General features: G+C 43.3%; 1 protein-coding gene across 1 annotated transcript in view; it reads right to left on the bottom strand.

The window, feature by feature from the left end:
* The window catches only part of ACACA (acetyl-CoA carboxylase alpha), a 236320-nt gene extending 230954 nt beyond the window's left edge, over positions 1-5366 (bottom strand). Inside the window, 1 exon segment of the mRNA XM_080825443.1 lies at positions 5282-5366. The gene's annotated coding sequence lies outside the window, so the exon portion shown is untranslated.
* Positions 5367-13719: the final 8353 nt, after the last annotated feature.

Here is a 13719-nt window from a genome sequence, read left to right as displayed (position 1 = left end):
AGGACGAAAGCTTCATAACATTGGATTTGGAAAAGATATCTTGGATATGACACCAAGAGCTAGCTTAACAAAAGAAAAAACAGACAAATTGGATTTCTTGAAAATTAAAAAAAAAATTGTACATCAAAAGACGCTATCAACAGAGTAAAAAGGCAGACCAAAAAATGGGAGAAAATATGAGAGGGGGGTCGAGAGGGGGTGGTGGGGTTATGGACATTGGGAAGGGTATGTGCTATGGTGAGTGCTGTAAAGTGTGTAAACCTGGCGATTCACAGACCTGTACCCCTGGAGCTAATAATACATTATGTTTATAAACAAATAAAAAATTTTAAAAAATAAAATAAAATCTTAAAAATAAATAAATTGATACTAAAAGATACTGGAAAAAATGGGAGAAAATATTTGCAAATCATGTATTCAATAAGAGATAAATATCCAGAATATACAAGGAACTCCTAATATTTCATTTTTATAAGATTTTTATTTATTTATTTGTCAAAGAGAGAGAGAAAGGGGGAGCAAGCACGCACACAAGCAGGGGGAAAGGCAGGCAGAGGGAGAAGCTGGCTCCCCGCCAAGCAAGGAGCCCAATGCAGAACTCGATCCCAGGACCCTGGAGTCATGACCTAAGCTGAAGGCAGATGTTTAACTGACTGGGCCACCCAGGCGTCCCACCAGAATATATAAAGAATTCCTAAAACTCAATTCCAATTGGAAAATGGGCAAAGGACTTAAAATGAAATTTCTCCAAAAAAGATATATGAGTGGCCAATAAGCACATCAATATGCTCAACATCACTACTCGTTAGGGAGACGCAAATCAAAACTACAATAAGATACCAACCCATACCCATCAGGATGGCTACCCTCAGAAAAGCAGAAAAAAGTGTTGGCATGGATGTGGAGAAACTGGAACCCTTGGGGACCATCAGTGGGAATGTATTGCGGTACAGCTGCTAAGGAAAACAGTATGGTGGTTCCTCAAAAGATTAAAAGTAGAATTACCATAAAATCCACCAATTCCACTTTAGATTTATACCCCAAAAAACTGAATAAAGGCTCTCAAATGTATATCTGTAGATCCATGTTTATAGCAGCATTACTCATAATAGCTTAAATATGGAAAAAACCAAGTTTGCACCAATGAATAAATGGGTAAGCAAAATGTGATATAGACATACAATGAAATGTTATTCAGCCTTCAAATGGAAGGAAATTCTGCAATATGGATGGATCTTGAGGACATTATACTAAGTGAAATAAGTCAGTCACAAAAAGACAAGTGCTGTATATTTCTACTTACATGAGGTACTTAGTCAAAATCATATTGACAGGAAGTAGAATGGTAGTTGGCAGGAGTTGGGGGAAGCAGAGAATGGGGAACTATTATTTAATGGGTACAGAGGTTCAGTTTCACAAGATGAAAAAGTTTTAGAGATGGGTGGTAGTAACAGGTGCACAAGGTTAAATACATATTTAATACTGAACTGTACATCTTTATATGTATTACTCATATGTTAGCAGCTGAGGATTTTCAAATAAGTTTATTAGAAAACTTAACCAAATTCCATGCCACTCTGATACCTTATTTCATATCTGCCTGAGCATTTAAGTAGACAACAGGTATGTCATTCACTTATTTCTTACTCTGTGTTACTGTATAATTGACTATGAGTTACCTCCTCAATGAAGCTGGGAAAGTTATTATCTCTTCTGATTGTTTTAGATCCACCACCCTCAATCCCACACAATGCTGTGTAAACACTAGGCCTTTGCTGATTGAGTGTTCCCTAGGAATTCAAATGAACACTGGAGTTACAAAACCAGGAGACAGGAGTCACGTGCTTATTTCAAATATTATCCCCTAGAAACATTTGGAGGCCTCTAGGTAAAAAGCCATTTTGTGAATTCAAAAAGCTCTGGGATTATGAATCAATCTGTCTTTTTTTTTTTTTTAACAAATTTTATTTATTTGACAGGGAGAGACCACAAGCAGGGGAAGTGACAGGCAGACAGCTAGGGAGAAGCAGGCTCCCCACCAAGCAGGAAGCCCAGCACAGGGCTTGATCCCAGGACCCTGGGATTATGACCTCAGGTGAAGGCAGACACTTCACTTAACCCACTGAGCCACCCAGGTGCCCCTCATCCTCATAATATTATTTAATAGAATATTCAGAAAAAACGGGAGCCATGATTGATGTCAGCAGCCTTCCACAGTCTCAAAGATAAGAACAATGTCTTCCTTGAAGAAATATTGCTTAATTTTTTTTGCACCCCCCCCCCCACTCCGCCAAGTACCCCGGATGTATTAAGGCACTGTAGGTTACATTACCCAGCAGAGATGGAGAAATTTACAGGTTAAAACAGACATTTTTGGGGTGCCTGGGTGGCTCAGTGGGTTAAGCCTCTGCCTTCGGCTCAGGTCATGGTCTCAAGGTCCTGGGATTGAGCCCATATCGGACATTCTGCTCAGCAGGGAGACTGTTTCCCCTCCTCTCTCTGCCTGCCCCTCTGCCTGTGATCTCTGTCAAGTAATAAATAAAATCTTAAAAAAAAACCAGACAGACATTTCTAATCCTCTTGGAATTACAACATCTTTATTTTTTTTTAAAGATTTTATTTATTTGAGAGCAAGAGCGTGGACAAGCAGAGGGGGGAGCCGCAGAGGGAGAGGGAGCCTGGCATAGGGCTCAATCTCCAAACCCTGAGATCATGACCTAAACCAAAGGCAGACGCTTAACCGACTGAGCCAGGCAGGCGCCTGGAATTACAGCATCTTATGTGGTTTTAGGGAGATAGTTTTAAGTTGAAAATAATGAAGAACTCTGAAAAATTAGTTGCCCTGTGATGCACTAGGTTAGATGATGCAGTAGGTTAGCCTATAGCTGGAAGTCTTCAACAGTAGTATCAGATAAGATACTCTCACAATGAGTAGAAAACTGGACTAGAAAATTCCTAAAGTAGGAGCACCTGGGTGGCTCAGTTGGCTAAGCATCCAACTCTTGATTTCAGCTCAGGCCTTGATCTCAGAACTGTGAGTTCAACCCCGGGGCTGGGCTCCGTGCTCAGTGGGGCATCTGCTTGGGATTCTCCCTCTCTCTCCCTCCGCCCCTCCACCCGCCATGTGGGTGCACTTTTTCTCTCTCTAAAATAAATAAAATCTTAAAAAAAAAAAAAAATGTCTAATTCCAACAATTTTCATTTTACTTCTTTATGCAACCAAGACTATTAGGATATTAGCTATCAAAAAAAATTTTTTTAAAGAAAGAAAAACACTAGCCCCAGACCTGTTAAACCAGTCTGTGTGACAGGTAAAAAAAAAAAAAAAAAAAAAAAATCCTAGTCATGACTGGAAAGGAAATAGAATGTTACATAGTGATCTACACCTGAACCAGTTCACGCATTTAAGAGAGGTCAGTATCAGATGAGAGAGTTCTGAGCCTAGCTTTCAAAATGCCAGTTCTTTGACATAACCTAGTCATTATCTGAACTGTAAGTTCATTAATCCAAATGCCATCATTTCCCTACCTTTCCTCTCATTTTAAAACAATTAAATCTTATGCTCTATGTTATTTCTATTCTGCACTGGTGATTCAAAACAAAATTTGTGGGGCACCTGGCTGGCTCAGTCAGTGAAACACATGACCTGGGTGTAGAGATTACTTAAAATAAAATCTTTAAAAACAAAACAAAACTGCAACACAAACACAGGCAGATTTGTAAATTAATACTATGCCATGAACAACTTTCCTATGATCACTTTACAATGTTTAATTTTTGGATTCACAACAGTCCTCCTGTAATTAGAAAAAAGGAAACTGAGGCAAGAGAAATGCGAAGAGTAGCAAGTAGGCACCCACCTGGACACTGCGGCTGCTGTCCTACTCTACTGGACCACAATACTTTCCTTAAAAGCACCTGTCAAGGGGTGTCTGTTGCTCAGCTAGTTAAGCATCTGCCTTCAACTCAGATCATGATCCCAGGGTCCTAGGGATCCAGCCCCATACAAGCTCCCTGCTCAATGGGAAGCCTACCTCTCTGTCTCCGGCTCCCCCTGCATATGCTCTATCAAATAAACAAATAAAATCTTGGGGGGGAAAAGTGCCTGTCAAATAACACAGAATTCCTCATCACAGGCATCCAAGGCATCCCCAAAAAGAAGCCAATCAGAGAATTCCTACTCCCTGAGGAAGAAGAAACCAGGTAACCCAAGCATGCTTCTCAGTCTGCACTTTGGCTTAGGAAAAAAATGAATGGAGAGAGTCAAGGGGACCAACTTCTGAGACTGAAGACCAAATTATTAGGTTTATTCCACCACACGCTGGGAAATTATAGAAAAGCTGCTTAAGTAGAGATAAAATCAGGAAGTCCTAGGGTTTTTTGATTTCCATCCTAAACTTAGACCCCCAAACAAAAAATATCTGAAATTAAAGTATTTCCCCTACCTGAGTAGTTATATTCTTACATACTTCTATAAAACCCACAAGGCCTACAGAAGTCCCTGATATTTCAGCTGATTCCAAGTGTACACTAGTGTCTACTTTCTCGTCTTCAAATCCAAAATAATGTTGGCACTGACCCAGGGAGGATCTTCACGCACATTTCCCTCTGAAATCGTTAGTTTCACATAACACTTTCCTACGTTCTATCTCCAATAGTCTCCCTGGATCAGTACAGCAAACGGGAAGGAGAGTAACAACAGGCGTGTGTATCTACTACGTCCCTCACAGAAAACATAAAATCCCGGGAGCAAGAACTGGCAAAAGAAAATTCGCCTGACCCTGGCGAAGACAGAGTAACCAGGGGCTCTGCGCCCCACACCCCACTCTGCGAGAGGAAGACGACTTTCAATGCAACTGGACCTAATCCTCTCCCACGTGGGTCTTCCCCCTCTCCCCAGCGCCGGGTCGGACTGGAGAGAGGTCTGGAAGGAATCAGAATCAGCCCACGCCAAGGCTGGGGAGGGGGATGGTGGCGAGCTCCCGGCAGACACCCCAGTCCCTCCTTATAGGCCCTGGGCTGTACGACTCCCAGTTCCGGGGTCTGAACTCCCACCCCGCACTCCGGGACCCTAGACCCCTCTGCGTCTCCCCAGAGTGGGTACTCAAGGGCCCAGAGCTGCGGAGAGGTCCGGGCTGCCCCGCACAGGTCCGGACGGGATGGAGCCCGGGCCGCGTGCGGGCGCAACATGGGAGGCGGCCCTCCCGCTGCCACCGCCCCTCCCCGTGCCCCGGCCTCTCCAGGTCCCGGACCACGGGCTCCGGGGCGGCCCTCACCTCACCTCAGGGCGGAGGCGTCCGGGGTCCGGCGGTGCCGGACAGCCCCTGCGCAGAGGCGGTGCTGGGCGGCAGGAGACGCCGGCAGCTCCGGCGATGGCTGACAGGCGCGCAGCACCAGGCCGGGCCGGCTCACGGGGAAGGGGCGGGGCCTCACGGAAGGCGACCCCGCCCCCGCCCCGCCCCTGCCTCCCACCTCAGCGTGCGAGCAGCATGAGGTGACTACGTCCGGGGTTACTCCGGGCCGTTCACCTCCGACCCCGCTCCCGGCTACCGCGCGGTCTGGCCGGCCTCGAGGAGAGGCGCGGGCCCCGAGGGCCGGGCGACAGCCAATGAGAGGGCGGCGTGGGGCGGGGCGACGTGAGGCGATGCGGATGGTCCGAGCGCCGTTCTGCCATTCGGGGCCCAGCGGCGAGAGGGCGGGCGGGTCCCGGGCGGTCGCAGCGCCCCCGGCTCGGCCTTCGCCGCCCACTCTGCCAGGGGCGGGGGCGGGGCCGGCCGGCCTTCTCCTCCCCTCCTGCGGAGAGGTGGGGTGAGGGAAATGGCCCCACGTGCACCTCCCAGGAGAGAGAGAGGCGCCCGGGCCGCAGAAAGTGAGGGGCCAGCAGGCCTGCAGCACGGGAAGGGAGTCCAGAACCAAAGAGGACTGAGCGGGATAGGCAGTGTTCTGGCCCGGAAGGACCTTACCGTTTTCAATACTAACCCCTTGAAGAGGTGGGCACTGTACCCATGAATTGCCCGGGATGACATAGGCTGGTTTCAGAGTTGGTACAGGCTAAAGAACCCCTATTCTGGAACACCACCACCAGCCCCCTGGCTAGCTCAGCAGCTCCAAAGCAGCCCGCCCCAAAGGATTCTGAAGTGCAGGATCCTGGAGCACTGAGGGAAAGCCTCAGCAAAGGAAGCTCAGGACAATAGTCCTTTCTGCCTGCTTTGAGCAGGTAAAATAGAGGACAGTAAACTCCCGATTTCTCGGAATGGAGTTTGCTTCCCAAACTCCATTGTAGTTACACCAAGTCACTGAACAGGAGCCAACCAATTTCTCTAGCTTTGCCAGTTACTTCATAGTAAGACATCCATGGTGGCTGTTGAGAAGTAACAGTAACAGGAGAGAGTCCCAGTCTATAGTACATTTCTTGGGTGGAAAAGAAAGAAAATTGCTTCAGAAAAGTGGGGTGAGTTTAACCCCTTACAAGAATTTAATGAAGTACCCAGAGTACTTTCCTGATCTTTACACAGGCTTGTGCTAAGAGTCTGGAGAGGTACGGTGAATGATGATTTAGTGGGAAGAAGTTCTATGCCAGAGGGCGAAAAGTGACTAGGGTAGAAATACACATTGGAGGTCAGAAGTTCCTGAGCAGAAGCAGAGGCAGAAAGATGGGAAGATTGATCAACAAGAATAATATTCACCTAGGACTCATAATATCTTGGTGGTGGCTTCTCTGAGTTTTACCAACCTACTTTAACAGGGACTAGAAACAGAAACTTGGAAAGATTTGGACTTTACAGAGCAGTGAACTATTTATATATTTATAAATATATATTTTATATATTATATAAATTTAATATACTTAATATATAAATGTATATTTATATATTTCACAATATATATAAATATACAAATATGTGTATTTATATATTTATACATTTCACAATAACTGTCATTGGATGCATCTGTCAATGAACAGATATGCTAACTAGAATTTTTAAATGATACAAAAAAAATTTTTTTTAATTTTTGGGGGCACCTGGGTGGCTCAGTTGGTTAAGTGTCTGTCTTTGCCACCAGTCATGATCCTGGGGTCCTGGGATCAAGCCCTGTGTAGGGCTCCCTGCTCAACAGGAAGTGTGCTTCTCCCTCTCCTTCTGCTGTTCTCATTCCCTCTTTCTCTCTGTCAAATAAATAAATAAAATCCTTAAAAAATAATTTTTAAATAAAAAAAATTTTTAAGATAATTGAGCATAACTTCCTGGGTTAACAAGACGTTTGGCTTGACTGACTAGGGGGAAAAAAAGGCCCCAAGAAGAGGGAAGATTTGCCTCTCTCTAGTAGTGGTCTCTCAAGCTAGCAGGAAAAGACTTCGGAAAGAACTAAAAATCTTGAGACTGCCTCTTTTACTTTTCATATACCTTTCCTATTTCTTATTAAATAATAGGAACTTTGCCCCCAAAGTGTTTCTTAGTGGTGTTGCTATTTATCAGCCTTAGGAGCAGTGCAAAACCAGGGGGGCTTACTCTCAGAAACTGTCCTTATGTGAAATTTCAGCAAGCCCTTATTCTGCTTTTGTCCTCACTGAATATTGGAAGTAATTGGGCACCGAGAAGAACCAGACAAGAAAAGGTCTGGCGAAAGAACTACAGTGGAAGAAAACGAAGGATGAGTTAGAACATCCCCAGACTGCTTACATAAAGGTCTAGTTATCATCAAATGTTAAGATAAATGGGCAGAGAACTATGTCTTTAAAACAATACTTCTACAATTTCAACAGATCCTCAGCGCTGTGTTGGGTGCATGCCACAACCTGCCCATCTCTATATGGGCTCTTCAGAGCTGTTCCCTGAGTTCTTGCCACACAAGGCAACACATCTGTAAGAAGCGGAGGAGGACAGCCAAAGGGTGGAGAGAACTTACTATACAAGATTAACAGGTGGAAGAAAAGAGAGTGAATGGAGTGGCACACTTCTAGAAGCTGAAACTGGACGGCTCTCATGGGCTGAATTGTGGTCCAAAATTCATATGTGAAAGTCCTAACCCCTATTACCTCAAAATGTGAGTGTATTTGGGGATAGGATCTTTAAAGAAGAAATTAAAATTTCAAATGGGGTCATTAAGGTGGGCCCTAATTCCAAATGACTTGTGTCCTTATAAGAAGAGGAGATTAGGACACAAGCACAGAGGGAAGACCATCTGTGAATCACAACTGATGAAGCACTTACCTGGTGGCTCTTATGCTGGAGAAGATGGCCATCTACAAGACAAAGAGAGAAGCCTCAGAAGAGACCAACCCTGCAGACACCTTGATCTCGGACTTATAGCCTCCAGAACTGTGAAGAAATAAATTTCTGTTGTTTAAGCCACCCAGTTTGTGGTACTTTATTATGGCAGTCCTAGAAAACTAATATTAAAACCCTCTTAAAGATGGTCTCTCACCCTACTGTGGGGAAAGTAAGAAGACTCCCAAGCAGTCTGTCTTTAAGGTGATGACAATCTAGTTAGGAAGACAAAACTAAACACCAAAACAGTGTCCATGTCTTGCTCCTTAGATGATAGCCATGTGGATTTTACAAAAGCCACAGATGGGAGAGGATAAATTCTCAAAAATGAGTAAGCCTTGAAATACATAACAGTATGTGGGTCGATGTCCAAGCCATTCTGGCACTTTATTTTCCACTCTATTTTAGTGTAGGGCAGTGTTTCTTAATGTTCCACTGACCACCTGAAATAGAATCACTAGGTGCTTGTTTAAAATTCAGATTCCCAGCCCCACTGCAGACTTTTTAAAGTAGCAATTATTCACCCCGAAGTTTGAGAACAATAGTTTAGGGCTTATCACTATTGTTCTCTCTTCGCAGCCAGTATCTCTGTTAAACAGCCTGTGCCTCCTACATTTGCACTTCTAAGACAGGAAAGTCTCAGGTCAGGCCAGAGTTAAACCAAGGGAGGAAAGAAAGTGCCTTAATAGGAAAAGGAACCGTGAAGAGGTCCCTATCCCGGTGGTTGCCCATGGTTCCAAATTCCTTAGGTAGCAAGCTCAATAGAGGATGGAGGAAACAATGGGTTGTCTTGCTATGCCTATTCCTACCTTTGCTGATGCTGGCAAACTCGTTCCTCCTCCCTCCTATTTTCTGAATCCTTCTAGTCCTTGGAAGTCCCATTTTCTCTAAGAAGAACTCTTTTACTTCTCCAGGTTCCACTAATCTACCTCTCCTCCATATTCTTATACCAATCTGGTCACCACCACACGGTTCAGCATTTATTAGGCTATCATTTTTTGTGTGTATGTTGGTTTTAGTTCTCCAATTGAATTTTAATAATCTTAAAGAGAGAGCATTTCTTACAGTTTGGTACTCCCCTCTGTAGCTCTTGGAGTAGGCTTAGGTATGGATATTAGTAAGTGCTTCACTGACTGAAATAAAGATTAGCTCAGTACCTGAGAGGCCACTCTGCTCCTGATGTCTGCTTATCTGTCTTCATGTCACCTCTGGGAGGCAAAGACGCCAGTAGGATATTTGACTGCTTTATAGATGAACAGACTTCATCAAGAAAGTCAGCGCCTTGACCAGAATTGTGGCTCCAGTTGTGAAATAAGGGAAAAAGACATAAAGACCTTATCTGAACACTAGGCTTCTTTGCTCTGGTCAGCCATTCAGGTTTGTCCAGAGTGAAGTCCCTGAGGGAACTTCACACCAGAAGGTCAGAAAATGTCCCCAGGGAAGCCACTTTATAAGTCTGGTCCTGATGATGAAAGGTAGAATTACACAATGAAGGACAGAGTTCATAGTGGAGACTCACCACAATGTTTTCACATGGACACGTAGGTTTTAACATGGATACTTAGGTTTTCACAAGGCATTTCAGTACTCCCTCCCTCCTTGTTATTTAATCCTGAACACCTAGTCCCTATCCTTAGTTGGTAGTTACCTAATCTAAGCTGTTTCTTCCACAACACCTCCAAGGTCTTTTTTTTTTTTTTTAATGTTTCTAAGTCCTACATACCTCACAACTAAACAGCTAAAGTTTAAAGGGCCCTTTTATCTAAAGGCAGGAAAATGGACAAGATGACTCATTTAGGTCTTGCCCAGTGCTAGGATTTTCACATTTTATATTGATCAGCTTTACTTTTCTCATCTATGACCTCACTCTCCTGCAAACCAGTGAAAATGTTCCCAAAGAGTTTACTTTCTGTTTCTGTCCTCACCTTCTCTTCAGATTTTTCCAGTATTTCCATTACTACTTACATATCAGACTAGGCTTTTTCTTGCATTTCCACCTGTCTACCCCAACTACCCTCACTCTTCATTGTATTATTCTGTATGCAACACAATAAATAATAAAATACAACATTAGTAACTTTTGTCAAGCCTCTCCTTTCAAGAAAAAGTGAGCCATCACTCAACTACCTTTCATCCTTTTCTTCAGTCTTAAAGTTTTCCTGTATCATAACTTGGAGCAGAAGATTTTGCAATATTCCTGTCCTTTTTTACTCTCACCTCTGGTCAACACATCAGACCAGCAGGTAGAAAGCCAAGTCTCCAACACAAGCCTTGTTCATCAGTGGACCTGCTGTCTTGCCAATGTGCTGAATTTTCTTAATGAAAATGACAAGGAAGAAAGGATAAGGGAAACAAAAAAATGAACGAAAATAAAATGTAGTTTAAATCAATGAATAGGGGCATCTGGGTGGCTCGGTGGGTTAAAGCCTCTGCCTTCAGCTCAGGTCATGATCCCAGGGTCCTGGGATCAAGCCCCGCATCATGCTCTCTGCTCAACAGGGAGCCTACTTCCCTTCCTCTCTCTCTCTGCCTGCCTCTCTGCCTACTTGTGATCTCTGTCAAATTTTTAAAAAAAAGAAAAAAGAAAAAAAGAACAAAAGAAAAAAACTTTAAAGAAAAATTTTTTTAATTAAAAAAAATTAAAATCAATGAATAGGGGGCACCTGGGGAGCCCAGTCGGTTGAGTGGCCAACTCTTGATATCTGCTCAGGTCATGATCTCAAGGGTCCTGGGACTGAGCCCCGCATCAGGCTCTGCACTGAGTGGGGAGTCAGCATGGGATTCTCTCTCCCTCGCCCTCTGCCCCTCCTGGCTCTCTAAAATAAATAAATAAATCTTTTTAAAAAAAATTTTTTTTTAAAGATTTATTTATTTTGACAGAGAGAGATCACAAGTAGGCAGAGAGGCAGGCAGAGGGAGAGAAGCAGGTTCCCCGCTGAGCAGAGAGCCCTATGCAGGGCTCAATCCCAGGACCCTGGGACCATGACCTGAGCTGAAGGCAGAGGCTTAACCCACTGAGCCACCCAGATGCCCCTAAAAAAATCTTTTTTAAAAAATAAATCAACCAGGGAATGAAATGGCCATAAAAAATCAAATAGCACAGTTTTGGGGGTCAATATAGGCAAGCAGAAATGAGAACTGGCAACCTAAGCCAAAATACGTCAAGAGCAGCAGGGACTTGTTCTATATCATAAAGAGCTTGGGCTCTTTAATCAGATCTTGACTCTGTCAATAATTAGCTGTGTGACCTTGAGCAAATGAAACTGAGCCTCAGTTTCCTTGTCTGTAAAAATGAGGTATAATAGTTACCCTGGAAGGTTGTGTTTTGGATGAAATGTTATAGCCAAAATGTAAAATCTCTAACACAGAGCTTGGAACACAACAAGCTCGCTGAAGATACTGCTTCCCCTTTCCCTTCTGTGCCGCTTTCCATCTCCTACAAGTGGTCAGTATAAGAACAAAGTATCCTACGGATGCTCACTTCATTCAGGAATGACTATGTTATTAAAATCACCACCCCACTCACCCGAGGCCCATATTCCCAGTAACAGAGCATGTGATCAGAGACCTAGCAATCATTTGAATCCTTTACCCTCATTTGGATGGAGCAAGTAAACAGGGGAAGTGACTGTGGCCTGGGCTTCTAAAAACCAGCTGAAGGGTCGGCAGGCTGAGCCCTGTTCAGTCCCATGGTTGTACTGCACTGAAAAGGCTCTTTGGTCTCTTTGGCAAGGACATGGGACAACAGGAACTTTCATGTACTGCAGTCAGAAGTGTAAACGGGGACAATGTCTTAGAAAAGAGTTTGGCATTAATTAGTAAAGCTGAACATACCCTGTCTACCCTATAACCTATAACCCTATAACCTACCCTATTCCATTTCTGAATTTATACTCTGGAGAAACTTTCATATGTGCCCGGGAACATTATTAATTATGACCCCAAACTGGAAACAACCCCATGTGCCTCAGCAGTAGAACGGGTACATAAATTGTGAGGCATTCATACAATACACTATTACAAAACAAGTAGAGCGAACAAACTGTTGCTCCATGAAGTACAGATGAATTTTACAAGTACAGTGTTGAGCAAAAAAATCCAGGTAAAAAGTATGTTTCCTGCTATACAGAGTTCAAAAATAGGCAAAACTCGTGTGTGGAAGTATAGGTCTGTATAACGGTTACTCCTGATAGTAGGTAGTGACTAGGAGAGGTCATGAAGAGAGGTAATATCCATTTTGTGTTGTACATAATAAACAGTTTACTTTAAAAAACATAAAGAATGATTACGTTTATTTAGGTTTAAAGTAGGCAAAAATAAAAAAGTCTATTTTTAGAGATATATATACAGATGTTCACTATTTTTAAAAAGCTTGGGTAAATAATGATTGGGAGGAGGGAAAGAAGTATAATCACTTGTATATTACAAGAAGATAAACAGCTTGGGGCACCTGGGTTAAAGCCTCTGCCTTGGGCTCAGGTCATGATCCCAGGGTCCTGGGATCAAGCCCCGCATCCGGCTCTCTGCTCAGTGGGGAGACTGCTTCCCTTCCTCTCTCTCTGCCTGCCTCTCTGCCTACTTGTGATCTCTGTCAAACAAATAAATAAAAATCTTTAAAAAAAAAAAAGAAGAAGAAAAAGAAGATAAACAGCTTCTAGGACACTGACGATGTTCAGTTTCTACATTAGGGTGATGGCTGCATAGTGTTCCCATTATTATTACTGTTATTATTAAAAATATACTTATATGTACTCTTCTATATGTATGATGCATTCCACAATACAAGAATTTAAAGGAAACTAAACCAACCAACCTTAAAGCACGCACCTTTTAAAAGAAAGAGAGCAGAGCAAGGTATTAAGATAATAATTTTAGAGCTGTAGGAGGCCTTCAAAATCAATGTCTAACCATTTCAAGAAACTGAAATAGAGGCCAGAGAAGTTAAGTGACTTACCCAAAGGGATTCAGTCAATTACCAAGCATAATCTAGAACCTAGGTAAACCTCCTGGCTTCTTGTCAAGTGCTCCTCCCACAGACCCACCCTGATTAATCCATCCAGTCCTAGTTTCTTTTTTATTTTATTTTATTTTATTTATTTATTTGACAGAGACGTAGCAAGAAAGAGAACACAAGCAGAGGGATTGGGAGAGGGAGAAGCAGGCTCCCCACTGAGCAGGGAGCCCAAGGCGGGGCTCGACTCCAGGACCCTGGGACCATGACCCGAACCAAAGGCAGACGCTTAACGACTGAGCCACCCAGGCGCCACAGTCCTAGTTTCTAATTATCTTCGAGTCACATCTCTTATATGCACAATTAGAAAACTCACCTATGTTATAGCCTTTTTTTTTTCTTCCTAAATTAGAAATCTTTGCTGTGGGGAAAGGAGATCAGGGGAGATAATCCTCTCCTCTACAAATACTCTAAACACTTCGAAAACCAATCAAAATA

The sequence above is a fragment of the Martes martes genome (assembly GCF_963455335.1).
Source record: "Martes martes genome assembly, chromosome: 16".
NCBI classification, from domain to species: Eukaryota; Metazoa; Chordata; class Mammalia; order Carnivora; family Mustelidae; genus Martes; species Martes martes.
This window is presented reverse-complemented; position numbering and strand designations above follow the sequence as displayed.